Genomic DNA, 23,772 nt, shown 5'->3' with positions numbered 1-23,772 from the left:
CCAAATCATTTATTTGTACCGTACAATCAAATTACAGCTTTGCTCATTATTGCTGCTTGTGTTGAATACAATAACTCTTTGAGAACAGTGAATAATTTGAGGGGAAAATAATCAAAAACAAAATGGCAAATGCTTGGGAATCACATTAAATTTTAAATATTCTTTACTGATTAGCTTTCGAAATTGTATAAAATGGCGTTTTTTTTTTGGAAACAATGACAATTCGAATTGATTGTAAGTAATCAATGATTATTCACTTATCATTGTCTTCTTAACATGGTGACATTGTGCAATTCTCCTGATCATTTTGAATTGTTCGTCTATTTTCCTGCAAACAATAACTACATTTGAGACAATTTGCTTACATTTTAGGTTGTAGATAGTACGATTCACTTACATAATAAGTGTGAAAATTATTAAAGCTAATTGCGCTTTTAAATAATTCTACGACTAAGTTTAACGGACATCGAAGACTAGTTCCTCATTTTTTGCGGTTTTAGACCAGTTAAGAAAACTCAGATCTAGTGGAATTCAGTTCAAACACTTAAATTTGAACTGACACTTATAGTCCTTTAAAATCTCCTTGCAAGCACATAAACTTGAAGGAAAGACGTTTTTAGAAATTAAACACAAATTGTTTCTGGTCGCTTCATGGAAGACAACTGACAAAAACTCTTTTTATTATGTTCATTATTGTATACAAATAAGTTCTTAGCATAATTGATGAATTGCATAAAGTAAAACTAGGTCAAATATTATTCATACAAAAGTGAAGAAATGAACCTAAATAAGATATAAGGATAAAATGATTTACTGTTACGTTAATAAATGAGGTACATAAAAATGCTGAATTAACTACTTGAAAAACTAGAAAAAAAAACTGTAAATATATCACAACTTACATATAAATATGTATGTTGAATATATATGTAAATACGTATGTTTTAACATTCTCCGCCGCGTTGACAGCGTTCAAGTAGTAAATGTAGCAGAAACGAAGCCATTTGTCGCTGATTTGTGAGTTCTTACAGCTGGAGTAGGTGTACATTGAGCTGGGTTGTTTACCTTGAATGCATTCTCCAACTCAGCAGACCAAGCACAACAATAATGCAGCAACATAATGAGGTGTAGCTAACTGCATGATGGTGAAGACTGGTGGAGTGGATAAATTGTGGCAAATGCTTAAGAGTTGATTCATTCAACTTTTCTATTCCCTGTAGTGGACTTATAGAATGGATGTCTTTTAATCTATGATGACAAAATCGTTCTTCATGGCACAGTTGGAACCCATCTTCATTATTCCGGCATTTTTGATGATGATAAGATTTGTCTCCGTACCGCATACAATAGAAGATTCAACATCGACAGTAGTAGCGAAAATCCATATATTTTGATGATGCAATTGGGTCCAAACTGTAGATCCAATAATCCTGTTGAGGTTGCAATTGGTTGATTATTAAATATATTGACTCCACTGGGGTTAGAGACTGCGTTCCTTCGGAGTTTGGACAGTTCAAAGAACTGTTGATTGACTGAGGGTATCTTGACCTCGAAGATGACTTCATGTTTTGTCACTGCAACCTTGACGCTCATAAGTTTATAGAGCTCAATCAAGTTCTCATCGTCCGCTGGCAAAACATGCGAAATTGGAAGATTAGCCTTGAAAACGTTAGTTTATTCTTTCTAAATTGATGAGGATACAGTAAAAGTGGGCTTATTTTGCTATTATGTGTATCGGTAAGTACACCAATAATTTCAGACTCTAGAGCTACTGAATAAAAATCTTTAAGTTTGTTATTTACTAGTTCTCAAATTTTAATTCAATAGTTCATAAGTTTTATTTAGGTAAGTAGGCACTTCAGTATTATTTCACTAGAGTTTAAGTTTTAATATATAATTCAACTTGAAACTTGCGATCGCGTTTAAAATTCTAACTAATTGATGTCCAATTTGCTCCACTGTGTCACATGCTGGAAGGGCGTCTGCCTGTAGAACCTCTCACAGTCACTGAGGGCATGGTCTTCTTGGCATAGTCGTCGGATCGACTTCTCTGCCGCCCTTCGGGGATGTGGAAATGGAACGATGGGTCTATTTTTGCTTTTGCTTTTGAACGGACAGGTGAGTTCGGGATACGGCTGCGATCTTCTAAACAGCAGTCTTGATTTGGCAAGTAGGCGGCCACATCTGAAAAAAAAAACAAAGGCGAGGCTAAGTTTTTTTTCACAAAATCCATGAATCTCTACAGAACCATCATGCGTGTTGAATCAATCCATCCAGAAACTATGAGATATACAATTTCTTTCTGTTTTTAACAAAATTATTCCAGTTCATCTGAGTTAATGGTTTCAATTGATCATCCTAGTCAATTTTGTCTAGCCAGATTTGTTGCACTTTTAGCTTAGCTACGACGACCACAGGTGCCAGTCATACACATGGGTCAAACAATTTGGCTATTGTTGATAAAACTTCTCGCTTTGAATATACATGTTAGTCGCCATAGAAGGCGGTGTGAAGGAAAAGTAATCGCCTGATCATCATTTGATGCCCATTTTATGAGTGTAAAACCAGCAGAGTCTGAAGCGGCAGTTAATTCCTTTCGGGGTTTGATTGATTCATTTTTAGTGTGGCCGCCAGCTAATACATCATCAATACATAAATTATTCCAAATTATGTTTGCGGCTCTAAGATACGAATCTTTTACATTTTCTGATAGTTTAAAAAGAGTTCTCAATGCTAAATATGGTGTGCAATTAACTTCATATGTAACTGTTAACAGCTTATAATCCTCTACTGGGTTTTCAGGAGACTGTCTAAAGAGAATTCTTTGATATTTTGTTTGATTTTAATCAAAAAGTATTTGGAGATACATCTTTTTTATATCTGTATTGAAGTCATATTTGAAGAATCTCCACTTTAAAACTTGTAGTACCAAATCTTGTTGTGAAATGGGTCCTGGAAACAATATGTCATTGAGACTTGTTTTGTTTAATCACAGCGTGATGTGGTAGATAATAATTTGGCACTTTTTCATTCGGATTGATTTTCCTCATATGACCAAGTTTTAATTATTCAAGTATTGGGGGTATATCGGGTGTTTTCATAAGTGGTTTCTCCATTTTGTAGAATTGAGCTAAGGCAATGTTTCGGGAATTTCCCAATTCCTCCCATTTTTTGAATGGAGAGTCACCACATTTCTTCCATCCTTGTTACTTATTGCTGCTTCAATGTAGTTTTGTTCACAAAATTGATCTTCTTCTGACCCTAAAACATTTATAGGGGTCTCTTCCACCTCCCAGAAACGTTTAAGTACTTTATCTAGGGAAGAAGTGACATTTGTTTCCTTTGTAGGATGCTTCACGGTATGACAAGCAATTGTAGCATAAGTGTGATGTTTTTTCGATGTTAATTCAGTCGTTCACACTCTGTTTCAAAAATTCGCTGCAACCTCTGATGAAGTGATTTGATTTGCAGAATTGACATATATGATTTTTTTGTTGAGGTAAAGTTATAATAGTAGGTCTTCCTCCAAAATTGTTTGTATTTTTGAAACATTTTTTGCATTTTGTTCAAAAATCTAGGTGTGTGATTGTTAGTTGGTTTTTGTTGAGCAAATTTTGATATAGAGGATTTTATATTACCAACTGACTCTAATGTTTCAAATTTGCTTGTTAAGAAAGCGTCAAATTGTTCCCATTTTTGAATTTGTTTACAATCGCTTAATGAGTTCTCGAATTCTTCTACAAAGGCTCTGGATAATTTCGTTGAACAAATGTTTATTATATCGCATCCCATCCTATAACATCGACACTATGCTACCCCAGTATCTAAATGCAGCTATTTATAGTGCGTGGTAGTTTTTGAATAGTGTGACATCATTAATTTGCAGTATTTTATTCTCGTAACGATCCGTGAGATTTTTCCTTGCTAATGTAAATTCATCATTAAATAGCGGGACCTGCGAGATAATCTATATAGGTTCTCCTTCTGTCTTTTACGTTAAATGCAATAATTTTTCGACATTGCTTAATTTTTAGTTGTTTAGCGTTAAGCTTTATGAAATTTTGCTGTGTTACAAAAAAGAGAAGTTGTCCAAAGAAAAGGAGTAATTTGGTTAGAGATTTAAAATTTTATCCCAATTTTTATTTTTAAAATGAGGATAAGTTATAGAAGAGGAACCAAAGAATTACATACAATTAAAATTCTTTTGGAAAATATTCTAAATCTTACAAACGCACTTATAAACATTTTCATCTTTTTCCACATGTTATGCTTTCATTTTACATGAACGTCTTATGGTATTGGGTTTTGATGCAAGCTTCTTGATCAAAGTACTAAGAGTTTGTTATATAATTGTAAACAAATTTCGATGAGATGATGGCATTTCGGTGTTATTGTCAATATTTGAAATTTGGTATGACTCCCATGACTCAGGTATGATCCAATTCAAGGACATTGCCAGGTAGGGAGTTTGACTCGGGCGGTACATCTCTCAAATAATAACGGAGGTGTCCCAACTATGTAAGTTAGTTTTGTCTGTTACAACAACAATGTAAACATTACCATCGTTCTCCACTAATAAACAAACGTTGTTTATGTAAAAACAACAATAAAGGGATTAAGCCTGATCATTTTGCAACAACAAAATACTATGGTATCCCGAACAAACAAGCCAACACTGTTTTTTGTTGTAACTGACAAAACCTACTTACATAGTTATGCTACTTCGTTCATGTAAAATGAAAGCTAACAAGTGGAGAAAGATAGAAATTTTATATGTGCGGATGTATGATTTAGAAGATTTTCCAAAATAATTTTAGTTTTATGTAAATCTTTGGTTCCTCTTCCATTGAGTATACGATCTCGTCACTTGGATAAAAACATTTTTTTGTCATAGCCAACACTGTTCTATTAATAGAAAAGGCACGGTCGACGAAGAGGTTTTCGTTGTAACAGACAAAACCAACTTAGATGGTTATGCTCCTTCGTTCACTTAAAACGATAGCATAACAAGTGGAGAAAGATGGAACTGTTTATAAGTTCGATTGTAAATTTTGAAGATTTTCCAAAAGAAATTAATTTTATGTAATTCTTTGGTTCCACTTCTATTGAGCTTACGAACTCGTCACTTGGGTAAAAAAAAGGTTTTTGTCATAGGAGTTATTTTTAAATAACACCTGGGTATTATTATTTTTAAATAACACCGGATGGATTTGATTAAAAATATTTGTTGGGTTGCCAGAAGGGGTCAACTTTTTTGACAAAATGAACCAAAATAAATAATATCATTTAAAGTCCACTTGCAGGACTTTCAGTAAGTAAAAATCGCTTAATATCATATGACAGGAAGATTTTACTTTTCAAAAGCCAATAACTTTCTTTGATTATTGATGTGAAAACAAATAACAAAATTTCTAAATATGACAAATTATTGATCAAATTTGCAAGAAAAAAATAATAATAATCTATTTAAGAAACCTAGTACATCTGAAAAAAGAAAAACAAAAACAAAGTGGGTCAGAAATCTAAAAACTTGAGCAAAACTTTTCAAAAGGATTTTAATTTGGGTCAAAGTCCAATGATTTCAGCAAAAATATTCAATAGTAGTAAAGCCTCGCAAAAATATTTCAAAAGAAGATAATAATTAGGGTCAGAATCCGAATATATTTACCATAGGGTATGAAAGGGAGAAAAATGTCAAAAAAAGAGTCGAAATGTTTTGAGTCGCAAAGGTGGAAAATACAAGCATAATATTTCTGCAAAAAATTCCAGAAATTAACCTTGGGTTAAGTTATAAGCTCTGTAGATAGATATTGTGCTAAATTGTAAAATGTTAAAATTATAATAAAAAGAAGTAAAACAAGTTAAAAAGCAGTAAGTTCGGCCGGGCCGAACTTTTAATACCCTCCACCATTTGCAACGAATTTGGAAATTTTCAAAAAATAAAATCCTTAAAAAATTCTGTTAAAATTTTAAAAATACCGAATATAGCCGTTATTTTGGGGTCTATACGACGTGGACATGCATAGGCATTGTTGGTCATAAGCCATTACCATATTCAAATTCGAAACTTGAAATAAACGGTGAACAATGTAGCTAAAATCATCAAAATACCGAATATAGGGTGGTACCGTTATATGGGGGCTATACGAAGACCTGGACCAGCACAGACAATTTTCTGTCACAGACTTTAGTTCCCATAACGAACTTCAAATACCAATTTTAAAACAATTCCGGTTAATAATGTCGCTAAAATCATCAAAATACGGAATATAGGGAGGTACCGTTATATGGGGGCTATACGAAGACGTGGACCTGCACGGATAATTTTCCGCCTTAGGATGTAGTATCCATTTTGAACTTCAAATACCAAATTTGAAACAATTCCCGTGAATAATGTCGCTAAAATCATCAAAATACCGAATATCGGGAGGTACCGTTATATGGGGGCTATACGAAGACGTGGACCTGCACGGATAATTTTCCGTCTTAGGGTGTAGTATCCATTTTGAACTTCAAATACCAAATTTAAAACAATTCCCGTGAATAATGTCGCTAAAATCATCAAAATACCGAATATAGGGAGGTACCGTTATATGGGGGCTATATGAAAACGTGGACCTACATGGCCAATTTACGAACTTAACCTGCCTACTGGAAAAATAAACATGTGTGCAAAATTTTAGCCACCTATCTCAATTCATTCGAAAGATAGCGTGATTACAACAGACTGACAGACGGACAGACAGACAGACAGACAGACAGACAGACAGACGGACAGACAGACAGACAGACAGACAGACGGACATCGCTAAATCGACTTAGAATTTTACGCTGATCAAGAATATATATACTTTGTTGGGTCTGATATGAGTATTTCGAGGAGTTACAAACGGAATGACAAAGTTAATATACCCTCCATAATATGGTGGAGGGTATAAAAACTGTAAATTCAGCCGGGCCGAACTTTAAATGCCCTCCATCGTTTGGAATGAATTTCGCAATTTTCAAAAAATAAAATCCCTTAAAAATTCTGTTTAGATCATAAAATGCATAGACAACTTTTGTCATAAACCATTACAGTATTCAAATGCGAAACTTGAAAATAAAAAATCGGTGGATAATGTGGCTAAAATTATCAAAATTCCCGATATACCATTATATGGGGCCATACCAAAACGTGGACCTGCACTGACAATTTTCTGTCATAGGCTGTAGTATCCATTACGAACTTTAAATACCATACGCTAAAATCCTCAAATTACCGAATAATAAGGGGTACCGTTATATGGATGCTATACGAAGACGTGGAGCTGCACAGACAATTGTTGATAGTAGTAGTTAAATACCAAATTTGAAATATTTCCCTTACATGACCCATTCAATACCAAAAGCCCTGCAAACATAATTCACATTTACAAACGGCAAATTTAATATACCCTCCATACTATGGTGAAGGGTATAAAAGCTGTAAATTCGGCCGGGCCAATCTTTAAATACCCTCCACCGTTTGGAACGAATTTGGCAATTTTCCAAAAAAAAATCCCTTATAAATTCGATTCAAATTTAAAATATACGGAATGTAGCCGTTATATTAGGGTCAATACGACGACGTGGACCTGCATTGGCAACTTTTGTCATAAACCATTACAATGTTCATATTCGAAACTAGAATAAAAAAAATCATGGAATAATGCCTCTAAAATCATCAAAATAACGAATATCGGGGGGTTCTTTATATGTGGACTATATAACGTGGACCTGTACATACATACTGTCATAGGCTGTAGTATCCGTTACGGATTTTAAGTGCCAGATTTGAAACATTTCCGGCGAATAATGTCGCTTAAATCACCAAAATACCGAAAAAAGGGGAGGTACCTTCATATGGGGGCTATACGAAGACGTGGACCTGCACAGACAATGTTCTGTCATAGGCTGTAGTACCTATTACGAACTTCAAGTGCCAGATTTGAAACATTTCCGGTGAATAATGTCCCTTAAATCACCAAAATACCGAAAAAGGGGAAGTACCATTATAAGGGGGCTATACCAAAACGTGGACCTATATGACCTATTTTCATTACCAACAGTCCTGCAGATATTACACAACGTTTTATCAACCTACTTTATTTCGTTAGGAAGCTAGAGTGATTTCTACAGACGGATAGAGGGACGGACATCGCTAAATCGACATAGAATTTTATGCTGATCATGAATATACATACTTTGTGGGGTCTTAAATGTACACTTTGAGGTGTTACAAACGGTCCGCCAGACTCCAATATTGATTTTTTTTTTTTCAAAAATTCAAATAATTTTGTTATGAATATTTCGAGGAGTTACAAACGGAATGACCAAGTTAATATACCCTCCATGGAATGATGAAAGGTATAACAAGGGAATTGATGTGGATTGGTGGCTCTTTCCGAAAACTAGGTATTCCATGCCTTACCCTTACTGGTAAACACCACCATCGTTCTCCACTAATAAACAAACGTTGTTTTTATAAAAAAACAAAAATAAAGGTATTCAGCCTGATCATTTTGCAACAACAAAATACTATGGTATCCCGAACAAACAAGCCAATTCTATTAAGTTCTATTAACATATAAGGTACGGTTGACGAAGGCATTTTTGTTGTGACAGACAAAAACAACTTACATGGTTATGCTGTAAACATGTAAGACTTGTTATGAAGATGTAAAACTTGTTATGGAGAAAGATGAAAATGTTTATAAGTTCGGTTGTAAGATTTGTAAGATTTCTGTTTAAATCTTAAAAATAACGAATACAGCCGTTATATTGGGGTCTTTACGATGTGGACCTACATAGGCTATGTTTGTCATAAGCCTTTACCATATTCAAATTCAAAACATAAAATAAACGGGGAATAATTTAGCTTAAATCATCAAATTCCGTATATAGAAAGGTACCATTATATCGGAGCTATACGAAGATCTGGACCAGCATAGACAATTTTCTGTCACAGGCTGTAGCTTCCATTACGAACCTCAAACACGACATCTCAAACAATTTCCGCGAGTATTGTACCCAAAATCGTCAAAATACCGAATATAGGGAGGTACTGATATATAGGGCCTATACGAAGGCCTGGGCCTGCATAGACAATTGTCTGTCACAGACTGTAGTTACGCACTCTAAATACGTAATCGAATATCGGTAGGTACCATTATATGGGGCCATACCAAAACGTGGACCTGTACATACATACAATTTTCTCTCACAGTCTGTAGTATCCATTACGAATTTAAATACCAAATTTGAAACAATATCAGTGAATAAAGTCGCTAAAATCATCAAAATACCGAATATCGGGAGGTACCGTTATATGAGCGCTATACGAAGACGTGGACCTGCACAGACAATTTTCTGTCATAGGCTGAAGTATCAGTTACGAACTTCAAATACCAAATTTGAAACATTTCCGGTAAAAAATGTCGCTAAAATTCTCAAAATACCGAATAATAGGAGGTACCGTTATATGGGGACTATACGAAGACGTGGAGCTGCACAGACAATTTTTGATTGTAATACCCATTACGAACTTTAAATACCAAATTTGAAGCATTTCCGGTTAATTATGTCGCTTAAATCACCAAAATTCCGAAAGAAGGGAGATACCATTACATGGGGGCTATACAAAACGTGGACCTACATCCCCCTTTCAATACCAAGAGCTCTGCAGATATAATACACATTTCAGCAAAATGTTATCAACCTACGTCATTTTGTTCGGAAGCTAGAGTGATTTCCACAGACGGATAGACGGACGGACACCGGTAGGTTAGGTTAGGTTAGGTTAAAGGTCGCGCAGTTACCATTTGGTAACCGCTCCACTCGGAGACCTATAGGTCCATTGTGTTCATTCTAGAAGAATAGTAAGAAAAAAGGAAGGAATGGTTGGTAGAAGGGAGTGAAAATAGAAGATAGAGTTATAGAGTGTGATCTACGGCTAAGGAATTTGCCGTGCCGTCTTTAGCCACTTGAATCTTCTGGCTAATTGAAGAATTACACTAGTTCACCCACCAGCCACACATTAATGAGTGTTGGGCAGTTGCTACACCATTTCGAGGTCATTGACCTCACCTTACAGTGACCTGCGATGATACCCACCACAAGCTTTAGATCAGGTTTCGACAATGACAGTAGCGACTTTGTTCTCTACTCTGAGAGTGTGGGCCAGATTCTTTTGGAGATGGTGCAACCCATTTCGTCCAGACATTTTTGTTGGATTCTCTCAGAGTAATGTCTGTGAATAACCTGTAGGAAATGGCACAGTGGTGGTTTAACCAGTTATCTACTTCAATGGTAGTTGATTCGGATCCTAGCCTTGCCAATTCGTCTGCAGTCTCGTTACCTGGGATGTTTGAGTGACCAGGAACCCAACAGAGCTTGATGGACAACCCAGTGTTTCCAAAGCTTTTCTGCAGTTCAAAACAGCCCTAGACTTCATGGTAAAGGAATTTATTGCCTTTAGTGCCGCCTGACTATCGACATATATAGTCACCTGAACGCTAACCTCAGTATTCCTCGTGACCAGCAAGTCTGTGGCCTTTTTGACCGCAAAGATTTCCGCCTGAAATGCGCTACAGTCGTTTCCAAGCTTATAGGTCTTACAAACATTAAGGGTAGCACAAAAGACAGCAGCTCCAGTTCCACAGTCCATCCTTGAACACTCGGTATAAACAGCTATGCTGCGGAAAGGTGTGTTGTTATGGGCCCAGGCGTCTCTGTTAGATATGTGTATGTTAGGTGGGTCAAAGCTCAACCGTGGTGAAATATAGTCTTTTGTATTGGCTACCACTCCCACAGAATCGCGTCTTAGAATCGTAGAATGTCCAAAGGGTTGACTGCGCCATTCGTTTATTTCTCTGAGTCAAAGAGCACTCCTGAATGTCTGTTCCTCTACATGTATGCTCAGTGAACTTAACAGTAGGGTTTGCAGTGCTGCTTAAGATGTGCTCCTGAACTTTGTCAATGTGCCGTAAGTAGGTTGAATTCTTCAAGGAATGCCACCATAGTAGACCTCCATAGGACAGAATGGGGCGAGCAATTGACTCATACATCCATTTAATGATGTGTGGTTTGAGGCCCCAGCTTTTACCTATGGAGTTCTTACTGGAATAGAGTGCGATCAAGTCTATGAGTATGTCGTTAATAACCAAAAGCCAGGGTAATGGTGATAGGACACCCCCTTGCGGCGTGCCCCCAGTGACCGATTTCCTGACGGATGTTTCCCCAATGCTCGAGTTGATGATTCTGCTACTAAGCGTCGTATCAATCCAGTCTATGAGGAGTTGGGGTACCTTAAGTTTTGATAGTGAATCGTGAATGGATTCTAACGTGACGTTGTTGAAGGCTCCCTCAATATAGAGGAAGGCAGCCAAGGTGAACAAGGAGCCATTCATGTTCTTCTCTATATACCCTACGACATCATGTTGCGCTGTTTCAACAGATTTACCTTTCATGTAGGCACGCTGATCAGTTCTGATGGCGGTCTTGGGTAGTAAAGATCTAATTTGTGTCTATCAACATTTCCAATGTTTTCAATAGAAAGGATGAGAGACTTATCGGTCTGTAGTCCTTAGGAAGTGAGTGACTCGGTTTCCCCGCTTTGGGGATATAAGTGACTGTGACTTCTCTCCATAATTCCGGGATGTAGGATAGGCACAGACAAGCTTTGGAAATCTCCCCCAGTATTGGGGATATTGACGCTGAGACACGTTAGATCATAGCGGGAATAATGACGTCTGGCCCTGGGGACTTAAAAGGCTTGAATGTGTCTATAGCCCACTTAATTTCGGATAAGCTTACAATTGTACTTTTTTAAGGCATCCCAGTCCGTACGTGGTTTGGTCTTGTTAGCCCTAATGTACAATCGTCTACTGTCCCTCCTTAACTTACATAATTGTTTTGACCACCAAACTGGTTGGCATTTCCTGCCTGGGTAGGTTAGCGGACAGACTTTTTCATAGCAATCAAGCAAGGCATTCGTTATCGCATTTACGGAGTTGTCTATATCGAGAGTTATTGTCGAAACAGTGAAGCCTAGGTATGGCCAGATCCCCAAATTTGTCCCAATTTGCCTTCCTTGGTTTTCTATAAGGTTTTTGATGAATTCCCTCTACTAAGATTTTGAAAACTATCTTCCGGTGATCTGAAAACGATCACTCAGGAGAAACTTTCCAGTCTTGTATAAGAGATTCATCCTTGTTAGTAAGGGTGAGGTCACTGACCTCTGTCCTGTCTTTGATTTGAAATGTTGCATCATTGCCCCTATTACATATTTTGAGATTATATTTCAAGATAAAATCAAAAATGGACTCACCTCTGACATTGGTATCGTTGCTGCCCTATTGGAAGTGGTGTGCGTTGCATCACAACCCATAACTAGATGCCCTTTGTCAGCCAGATCTTTAAGCAGCTCCTCTATTTCGTGACTAGGTGGGTCAGGTCGCTTAGATTTAGATTCAGATTCCATTCCCGCCACCGTAACGTCTCCTCCACTGTAGTTGCTAAAGAAGATAAGATTTAAACTGTTTTCACAACAATGCACGTCCTTACCTTATCACCATTGGAGACCGGGTAAGAGACGTACTGCCCACTCCCTAATCCAGTACCCTATTATTGTATATATAGGGTTCCTGAATTAAGGCTATGTCTACTTCAGCTTTCGTGAGGGATAGGAGGAGTTCGGCAGCAGCTGCTTTGCAGTGATTCAGATTAATCTGCATGATGCTAAGTAGCTTCTTTTTCCTTCCTGCTAATGCAACGGCCTTAGCCGGAAACGGATCCAACCGGCGCCGAAATGCAAGTTTCCCCCACGAGCTTGAAGGTACTCCAGACAACCCGTTTCCATAGATACCTTGATGACCAGGCCACCTCCCTCAGTGCTTGAACTGACAAGACGCCAGTTGTCTGTTCTGAGGTTGGGGTTTTGCTTGCCCAGTATTGTCAGGATGCGTGCCGGATCCACAGATGGTAGTGGCACCCAAGCTGTCAATACCTTACGGGTTTTACCCCGCGGGGTCGGCATTAACCACCACCGCGTGAACATCAACCTGAGTGGTCGTGTTGTCGGTGGTAGATTTACTGACCTTCACAGGGCCCTTAACAGAGGTTGGTCTACCCTGCTATTGATAGCAGATGGTAGGAAAGCTAAAGAGCCTGATTAAGAGACAGCTTGGTAAATGCGGATGGTTCTTTTCGAACATTGCAATTACTTTGAGGTTCATCTTAATCAGAATACTCTCTCTCTCGAGGTCCTGGCCGATAAATTTCTTGCAGTATTTACCGACATTTTATAGCCCCGCCTTGCTTTCGCCTGCTTCGAGTCGGCGCCTTCGTGAGAGATAGGGTTGCTGGTAGGATTCCTGTCAGCACCTACGTTGATGGCGTCTTGCCGATCGAGGCTTAAGACATCGGAAGTGACCGACGATTATCCTTCCTGGATTTGTGACTCTGCACAAGTCTCGTTAGGGGTGTTCTTAGCGGCTTTTTGAAATGACTTACCACTTTGAGACGAGGAAATGACCGTGATGTCAAGTTCCTTATCAGAGAGTGGTGAGTCATTTCCGAAGCCAGAAGGAACACTTTCCTGACTGAGCGTTTTTGTCTTTTCCAGGAGAGCGGAAAATTGTTTACTGTGCTTGTGAATGCTGTCATGGATGACGTCCCTGTCTGCAAACCGAGGAACACATATTTGTTCCGAGACTATCCCCCCGGTACCGCTGAATTGTCCGCGACTGCTTATTTATTCACAGCTGCCCAATATATCTATTGGGTGTTCCACTATCCGCAATCTGTGGACGCGTCCGGTAGCATTCAGCTATGCTTCCGATAACGGGCGGGCGAACATCGCTAAATCGACATATAAAAACAACAATAAAGGGATTAAGCCTGATCATTTTGCAACAACAAAATACTATTGTATCCCGAACAAACAAGCCAACACTGTTCTTTTAATGGACAAGGTACGGTCGACGAAGGCGTTTTTGTTGTAACGGAAAAACCAACTTACATGGTTATGCTACTTCGTTCATGTGAAACAAAAGCATAATTGGAGAAAGATAGACATTTTTATAAGTGCGGTTGTAAGATTTAGAAGATTTTCCAATGGAATTTTAGTTCTATGTAATTCTTTGGTTCCTCTTCCATTGAGCTCACGATCTCGTCACTTGGGTAATCATTTTTTTTTGTCATAGAATATATTTTTTAAATAACTCCTGGGGAGAGTATCCCAGACAAAAAACGAACATTATCATAGTTCTCCACTAATAAACAAACGTTGTTTTTATAAAAACAACAATAAAGGGGTTAAGCCTAATCATTTGCAACAACAAAATACTATGATATCCCGAACAAACAAGCCAACACTTTTCTATTAATAGACAAGGCACGGTCGACGAAGAGGTTTTTGTTGTAACAGACAAAGCCAACTTACATGGTTTTGCTACTTCGTTCATGAAAAACGAAAGCATAACAAGTGAAGAAGGATGCAAATGTTTATAAGTGCGGTTGTAAGATTTAAAAGATTTTCCAAAAGAATTTTAGTTGTATGTAATTCTTTGGTTCCTCGTCAATTGAGCTTACGATCTCGTCACTTGGGTAAAAAAAGTTTTTTGTCATAAGAGCTATTGTTTAAATAACTCCTGGGGATAATATCCCAGACAAAAAAAGTTACCTTGTATTTGACGCAGGACAGATTTGATTAAAAATGTTTGCTGGGTTGCCAGAAGGGGTCAACTTTTTGACAAAATAACCCAAAAGAAATAAAATCACTCAAAGTCCACTTGCTGGACTTTCAGTAAGTCAAAATCAGTTAATATCATACGACAGGAAGATTTTAGTTTTCAAAAGCCAATAACTTTCTTTGATTATTGATGTGGAAATTTGTTAGGTTCAACAAATTTTCTAAATATGACAAATTATTGATCAAATTTGCAACGAGAGTTAGAGAAAATAATTTATGTAAGAAACTAAGTATTATGGCAAAACTATCTCACAAAAAAGGGTCAAAAATCCAAATTATTGAACAAAACTTTTCAAAAGGACTTGATTTGTGTCAAAACATTTAAGCAAAAATATTCAAAAGTAGTAAAGTCCCAGGAAAAAATTACAAAAGAATATAACAATCTAGGTCAGAATACAAATATTTTTTAAAACGGGATTTAAAAGGGTGAAAAAATGACAAAAAAGAGTCGAAATGCTTTGAATCGCAAAGCTAGACAATAAAAGCAAAATATTTCTCCGAAAAATTCCAGAAATTAACCTTGGGTCCAGAAAAGATATAAGCTCTTTAGAGCAATAGATATTGTGCTAAATTGTAAAATGTTAAAATTATAATAAAAACAAGTAAAAAAAAAATTAACAATACCGAATGTAGCCGTTATATTAGGGTCTATACGACGACGTTGACCTGCAAAGACAAATTTTGTCATAAACCATTAAAATATTCAAATGCGAAACTTGAAAAAGAAATCGGTGGATAATGTAGCCAAAATCATCAAAATACCGAATATCGGGAGGTACCGTTATATGGGGGTTATACGAAGACGTGGACCTGCACAGACAATATTATATTTTAGGCTGTAGTATTAATTACGCAACTCAAACACCAAATTTGAAACAATTTCGGTGAATAATGTCGCTAAATTGATCAAAGTACCGAATATCGGGAGGTACCGTTATATGGGGGTTATATGAAGACGTGGATCTGTACAGACAATTTTCTGTCATAGGCTGTAGTACCCATTACGAACTTCAAATACCAAAATTCCGGTAAATAATGTCGCTTAAATCAGCAATATACCGAAAGAAGTGATGTACCATTATATGGGCCTTATACCAAAACGTGGACCTACATGACACACTTTCAATACCAAAGGCCCTGCAGACATAATAAACATTTGAGCAAAATTTTATCAACCTACTTCATTTCGTTCGGAACCTAGAGTGATTTCCACAGGCGGACGGACATCGCTAAATCGACTTAGAACTTTATTCTGATCAAGAATGTATATACTTTGTGGGGTCTTAAATGTATATTTCGAAGTGTTACAAACGGAATGACAAATTAATATACCCTACATACTATGGTGGAGCGTATAAAAACTGTAAATTCGACCGGGCAGAACTTTGAATACCCTCCACCGTTTGGAACGAATTTGGCAATTTTCAAAAAATTAAATCCGTTAAAAATTCTGTAAACAAGTAAAAAAGTTGGACCGATCTTTGAATACCCTCCACCATTTGGTACAAATTTGGCAATTTTCAAAAAAATACAATATGAAATAAAAATACATAATGTAGCCGTATATTAGGGTCTATACGACGACGTTGACCTGCATAGGCAACTTTTGTCATCAGCTATTACAATATTCAAATGCGAAACTTGAAAAAAGATCTGTTTATAATGTAGCTAAAATTATCAAAATACCGAATATAGGGAGTGCCGTTATATGGGTGTTACGACAGACAAATTGTCTGTTCAGGTCCACGTCTTCGTATAGCCCCCATATAACGGTACCCCCCTTTATTCGGTATTTTGAGGATTTTCGCGACATTATTCGCCGGAATTGTTTCAAATTTGGTATTTTAAGTTCGTAACAGATACTAAAACGTATGACGTTATTCGCCGAATGTTTTTATTCAAGTTTCGCATTTGAATATTGTAATGGTTTATGGAAAAAGTTTTCTATGCAGGTCCACGTCGTCGTATAGACCCTAATATAACGGCTACATTCGGTATTTTTAAGATTTTAACAGAGTTTTTAATGGATTTTATTGTTTTGAAAATTGCCAAATTCGTTTCAAACGGTGGAGGGTATTCAAAGTTCGGCCGGGATGAATTTATACTTTTTTTACTTGCTCGTACTGTCCATGTGTCTATCTGTCCACTCACAAAAAAATGTTTTTGTTCTTAATAATTAAGGAACTTCACTTTTTCATCCAGCTCTGGAGGAACAAATGTTTTAAGGCTTACCTTTTTTGCCTTTTGAGCTTTTTTAAATTAAAAGAAATATACCCTTTTTATACCCTCCACCTAGGTAATAAGGGTATATTAACTTTGCCATTCCGTTTGTAACATTCCTAAACATTCGTTGTAGACCCCATAATATATATATATATATACACTGGTGGCCAAAACTAAAGCAACTAAAATCGCAAAGACAATAAATGTCCTGTATCGTTTACAAAAATAAACAAATCGTAATTATTTTTCCACTTTTAAATGAGGTCTTTAATTCACTTTAAAGAAACTAAAAATAAAAATACAAAAATAATTTTGAACGAAAAATAATATATCGAAAACTAAAATGACCCAATTTTTGCTTGGTCAAAACTAAAGCAACTTTTTGATTTTTTATTTTAAAATAATTAAATTTTGGCTAGTAGTCGATAGGATCCATTATTTTTGATAGCAGCTGCACACTACGAGGCACTACGAGGCATTGAATCTATAACACGCTCAATTTGATCCTGTGGTATGCTCTCCCAGGCACCCCGATTCTTTAAATAATGTTGTGCTTATTTGTTTCCGAATCTCGCTTGATCTTCCTATCTACGATACTCCAAAGGTTTTCTATGGAGTTTAGGCCAAGTGATTGTGCCGGCCATGACAAAACATCAATTTTTGACTCCCGCAACCAATATTTGACAAGTTTTTATGCAAGTTTGGGATCATTGTCATGCTGAAACACTCAAATGAGCCGAATGTTTTACTCAGCGTAAGGGAACAACGTGATGTCCAATACATCTTTGTAAACAAACCGATCCATAACTTCCTTTATTTCATGGATAGGCCCAAGTCCATAGAAAGAAAAACAGTGCCACGCCATTTTTGACCCTCCCCCATGCTTCACTGTACCTTTGCAACACTGCGGCTTGAGTCCTTCATTTTTTGGCCTTCTCACTGTAAAATTTTTCACGTCTGAGCCTTTAATATTAAACGTAGACTCATCCCAGAAATAATGTTTTTCCATTAAGCTTGATTCCACTTAATATTATCGTTTCCGAAAGCCTTATTGATTTTTTCAGATGTAAATGTCTTTTTTGATGTCTTACGGGCATGCAGACCAGCTGCCACTACTCGTCTACGCACTGATCTCGAGCTTATATCCAATGATTGCTCTCTCACCAATCCAGTTGAACTCTTAAATAGTTGTTTTTTTACTTCTCTCACAATTTTTGTGGATCAGTACGGGCTGAAGTTTTTCACGGCCTTCATCCGTTATAGACTGTTACTACTGATACAGTTGCAAAAAACCGACTTAGTATACAGAAATAATTATAAAATCACATAAATATTTATGAAATATTTCTCGCAAATCATATTCTGTGATATGTTCTTTTCATAGTTACTGATAAATTGCTGTTTTATTCAGGTACTGTATTTGCTTCTAGCCATTTTTAAACTTTTTTTGGACAGTACTTAAAAAACAAAAAGAAAAACACATGCTGTTGTAAAAAACTTCTCAAAAAGGATGTCGAAGGATGCAAAAAGCGATAAATATCACGGTAAAAACAACTGAAATTGCAGTGGTTATATGAATATACAACAGAGTTGCTTTTGTTTTATCCAAGCCAAAATCGGGTTAATTGACTTTACCATACATTATTTTTTGTATAAAAATGAATTTTGGTTTTTTGTTTAAGGTTTTTAAAAACTGAATAAAGTACCTAATTTAAAACAAGAAAAACTTTCTCATTTTCTTAATTTTTTAAAAAGTTACAGGGCATTCATTCTCCTTGTAATTTCAGTTGCTTTAGTTTTGGCCACCAGTGTATATATATTCATAATCAGCATAACGATGTCCGTCTGTTGAAATCACGATACAGGCCACATTATTTGATGTAGAGCATCAAAATTTGGCAGAATAATTTGCATTGTGTCTAGGAGGGCTGGTATTGAAAATGAGATATATAGGTCCACGTTTTGGTATAGTACCCATATAACGGTACCTCCCGATATTCGGTATTTTGATGATTTTTGCCACACTTTTTCACGGATTTGTCTGAAAATTGGTATTTGCAGGTCATAATGGGTCCTAGTTCGTGTGACGAAGCATTGTATGTATAGTCCCACGCTTTGGTATAGCCCCATAAAACGGTATCTCCCGATATTCGGTATTCTGATGGTTTTTGTCACATTTTTTCACGGATTTGTCTAAAACTTGGAATTAGTTGGATATGATAGGTTCTAGCTCCGTTGGCGAAAGATTGTATGTATAGGTCCACGTTTTTGTATATACATATATAGCGATACCTCCCGATATTCGGTATTTTGATGATTTTTGCCACATTTTCCCACAAATATGTCTAAAAATTGGTATTTGTGGGTCATAATTGGTTCTAATGTTTTCTTTACAATAAGGTGGAGGTTAGTAAAAGTTCGGCCCGACCGAATTAATGTTTTTTTAATTGTTTATATTAATTGTGTTTCTTTATGTTATTCTTTAAATTTTTGGGGGAAGTACAACATAGATATAGCATTAGTTTTAAGTTTCTTTAAATTTTTTATCCACTAGTTCTTAAGTTTTGCTTTAATAGTTTATACCTTCTATTTAGGTAAGTAAGCACTTAAGTGATTTTTTTTTCACTAGAGTTTAAGTTTTAATACATATGTTTATATGTTTTATTTTCTTTGTTGTATATGTGATAAGAATGTTTTTTCTCTTAAATTATGTATGTAAAATATTCTTGTAGTGTGTTCGCTCATTTATGTAGTAAATTCATTGTTTGGTGTTTCTGTTTTTAAACCCTCCACAATAGTATGGAGGCTACATTAAGATTGTTATTCCGTTTGTAACACCTTGAAATATACATTTTAGACCCCACAAAGTATATATCTTCTTGATCAGCTTAAAATTTTATGTCGTTATAGCGATGTCCATCTGTGGAAATCACTCTAGCTTGCGAACTAAATAAAGTAGTTTGATAAAATTTTGCACAAATGTATATTATGTCTGTATTCACCGGTGAATAATGTCTCTAAAATCATCAAAGTACCGAATATCGGGAGTACCGTTATGTGGGGACTATACGAAGACGTGGACCTGCACACACAATTTTCTGTCATAGACTGTAGTACCCATTACGAACTTCAAATACCAAATTTGAAACATTTCTGGTGAATAACGCCGCTTAAATGACCAACAAACCCAAAAAAGGACGTACCATTATATGGGGGTTATACCAAAACGTAGACCTATATGACCCATTTTCAATTTCGAATTTCGAAGTGTTACAAACTTAATATACCCTCCATACTATGGTGAAAAAATTATAAAAATTATTGTTTTCGAGCGAATTGCTATTCATTGTCTCTTGTTCGAAGCGATTCCCAGCCATTGGTGAAGGAAAATATTCGATGATTTCTTGGTCTTGTATAATTAATAATTGATTAATTCATACTTCTCTATTTAGTATACTTTGCCTAACACAGAAAATAATTGAGTCCAGAAATTGGAATCGGGAGGGATTCTACTACCCAGACATACATATATTCATTGATTCAATAAATCTGGATCATCTCCAACCCGTAATTTGACAGTGTGATTTCTGGTCTGGTATTGGAATCCATTGTCTCTCCAGCCTAAAAGTTAATAAAAGCAGCAGCCAATAAAAATTAAAGTATTTCTGATGTATTTGTTGCTCAGCTATTTTATCATATGTTTACATAGCTTTTTTCGCATTTGTTGATCATTTTTGCTATTTAAAATAGCTTTTTTATGTTTTTATACTCTCCACCATAGTATGAAGGGGATATTAAGTTTGTCATTCAGTTTGTAACACCTCGAAATATGCATTTTAGTATATATATTTTTGATAAGCATAAAATTCTATGTCGATGTAGCGATGTCCGTCCGTCTGTCTCTGTGGCGATCACTCTAGCTTCCGAATGAAATGAAGTAGGTTGATAAAATTTTGTTCAAATGTGTATTATGTCTGTAGAACTTTTGGTATTGAAAATGGGTCATGTAGCTCCACGTTTTGTTTAATCCACGTTCACGTATAGCCCCCATATAATGGTTCCTCCCTTTTTTCGATATTTTGGTGATTTAAGGGACATTATTCCCCGGAAATGTTTCAAATTTGATATTTGTAGTTCCTAACGGGTACTCAGCCTATGACAGAAAATTGTCTGTGCAGGTGCACGTCTTCGTATAGCCCCCATATAGCGGTTCCCCCCATTATTCGGTATTTGGTGTTTGAAATTCGTAATTGGTACTACAGCCTAAGATAGAAAATTGTCTGTGCAGGTCCACGTCTTTGTATATATTCGGTATTTTGATGACTTTAGCTACATTATTCACCGAATTTTTTATTCAAGTTTTGTATTTGAATATTGAGAAAAGTTGCCTATGTAGGTCCACGTCGTCGTATAGACCCTAATATAACGGCTACATTCGGTATTTTTAAGATTTTAACAGAATTTTTAAAGGATTTTTTTTTTGAAAATTGCCAAATTCGTTCCAAACGGTGGAGGGTATTCAAAGTCCGGAACAGTTGAATTTACAGCTTTTTTATACCCTCCACCATACATAGTATGGAGGGTATATTAAGTTCGTCATTCCGTTTGTAACTCATCGAAATAATCATTTTAGACCCAACAAAGTATATATATTCTTGATCAGCGTAAAATTCTAAGACGATTTAGCCTTGTCCGTCTGTTGTAATCACGCTACAGGCTAAACGCATTAAGATATAAACCTAAAGTTTTGCCCAGATCTCTCTTTTGTCTGTAGGCAGGTCTAGTTCGAAGATGGGCTATATCGGTCCACGATATCGTATAGCCCCCATATAAGGGTACCCCCGATATCCGGTATTTTGATGATTTTAGCCACATTTTCCAATGGAATTGTATGAAAATACACACAAGGGGTTCTTTGTGAACACTTTACCCACTGACAGGGAGTTCTCTATATAGGTCCATGATATCGTATATCCCCCATATAACGGTACCCGCCGATATTCGGTATTTTGATGATTTTAGCCACATTTTTAAACGGAATTGTCTTAAATTCTATATAAGGAGTTTTTTTATTTAATTCGTTTCAAATGGTGGAGCATATTAAAAGTTCGGCCCGGCCGAACTTACTGCTTTTTTACTTGTTACTTGTTTTGTTTTTCTTTTTTCAAAATTCGATGATAATAAAAATAAACAAAGTACGACTAATTAACTCTATCACAGCCATTTCTAATACCAACTAAAACTTACGTGTGTATAAATACTAACAAATAATATTTAACTTAAAGCTAGCGTAGCATTTCTACTTCGTCAAGTTACATTATTGCACTGATTAACATTTATTCATTGCACGACCTCTACCCCGTGTGAGTTGCCTGTAGCATTTTCTTAATTTTATGTCCGACAGTGTCCTAAAATTCGAGTTTTTAATTTGTTTTTCGTTTTGCCGACGCATTATTTTTTGCAGCCTTCCTCATTGTTACCGCCACATCAATTTGGTAAAACACGTTATGTTTTTTTACGTTTCAATTTACTAAATATTGACTTTGTTGCATTGCTAGAACTGTGTGGAATGGTATATTTGGTTTTGTCGTATATGTCAGATTTCTCCAATCGTTCTGAGATATTGGGCAAATATATGAGTGATTTGAATATTTTCTTCGTGTTCTAGTTTCTGTTCGTGTTCTCGCGTCTGATGTCCGTTTTGCTAGTTTGTATTCTGTTATTAATGAGTTTATGATTTGTGATGGAAAATTGTTTTTAATAAGGATGTTTTTGATCTTTGGTTTGCTTCCAACATGAAATTGTTCGCCACTAATGTTTAGTACTCGATGTGTTAAGTTTTTTGATGTCTGGATTATTGTAAATTTTGTGTGTTTTGAGTAGTAATTTATTAACCTTCCAGATGCGGTAGGCATTTTGTATCAATTTAGATGGATTTTGTTATGCTCTCTTATTAATAACGCATCTAAATAGGACATTGTTCCTTTTTTTTTCTTCTTCGAGGGTAAATTTGATGGTTTTGTTGAAACTGTTCAATATTTTAAAGGTTTCTTATATTGAATCTTCCTCAATTATTGCGAATAAGTCGTCTACGTACTTCGTCAATGTCTTGGGTTTTTTGGTAGCAAATTTAAACAAACGTCAAGTAGGGATTCTATGACCAAATCTGCAATAATTGGGAGCGTCGGCGAATATTTGCATATTTTGTTTTCATACTTCAAGTATCTATTTTCTTTATGCAGAATTTAAAAATGTTCAGGAACATGGTCTTTGGTATTTTCATATATTGGCTACTGTTAAGCTCGGAAATAGTGAGACTACATCGAGGGAGACAATATTTTCGTTCTCATTAATCGTCAAGTGTTTAACCTTATTTCTTAATTGCACATCACCTTCAATATTATAAATAGAGTTTTTCGTCATTTTTTTATATGTTTACTATATATTTGCACAGTTCTATTCATTAGGAATTGATTGACGAACAAATTGGACTCAGTGGTTTTCCATCTTTATGTATTTGGGTAACCCATACATTTTTGAAGCTGTTGCTACGTCTATTATCAACCATTTTCTTTCTTTATCTGATTTTATCTTTTGTTTGAATAGTTCTTTCATGATTTCGTTGTTTTTCTTTTGTAGACTTGTTGTGGGATCTCTGTTAGTTCGTTGGTATGTTATCATATTCGTTAATATATTTGACATCCTTTCTTGATAATCCTTCTTGTATATGGCTACAGCGACGTTAAATTTGCCGGCATTTAGTATTTGTACCTCCT

The 23,772-nt window shown here is 36.0% G+C and overlaps 1 protein-coding gene and 1 long non-coding RNA gene across 3 annotated transcripts in view; both read right to left on the bottom strand.

Annotated features, from left to right (window-relative positions):
- LOC131805907 (uncharacterized) overlaps window positions 1-23,772 on the bottom strand; it is a 496,437-nt gene that overhangs the window by 261,056 nt on the left and 211,609 nt on the right. The window lies entirely within an intron of this gene.
- Window positions 286-17,870, bottom strand: LOC131805925 (uncharacterized). 2 transcript variants are annotated; one of them, XR_009343897.1, is made up of 3 exons: window positions 12,586-17,870; window positions 12,350-12,536; window positions 286-2,184 (listed from the first exon to the last, which is right to left on the bottom strand). It is a non-coding gene; the product is annotated as an uncharacterized LOC131805925 (long non-coding RNA). The 2 variants fall into 2 exon arrangements; XR_009343896.1 differs by having other exon boundaries at window positions 12,350-12,527.

Source organism: Musca domestica, unplaced genomic scaffold (genome assembly GCF_030504385.1).
Source record: "Musca domestica strain aabys unplaced genomic scaffold, Musca_domestica.polishedcontigs.V.1.1 11, whole genome shotgun sequence".
Lineage (NCBI taxonomy): Eukaryota > Metazoa > Arthropoda > Insecta > Diptera > Muscidae > Musca > Musca domestica.
The sequence above is the reverse complement of the archived record's forward strand: the minus strand, read 5'-3'. Positions and strand labels throughout refer to the sequence as shown.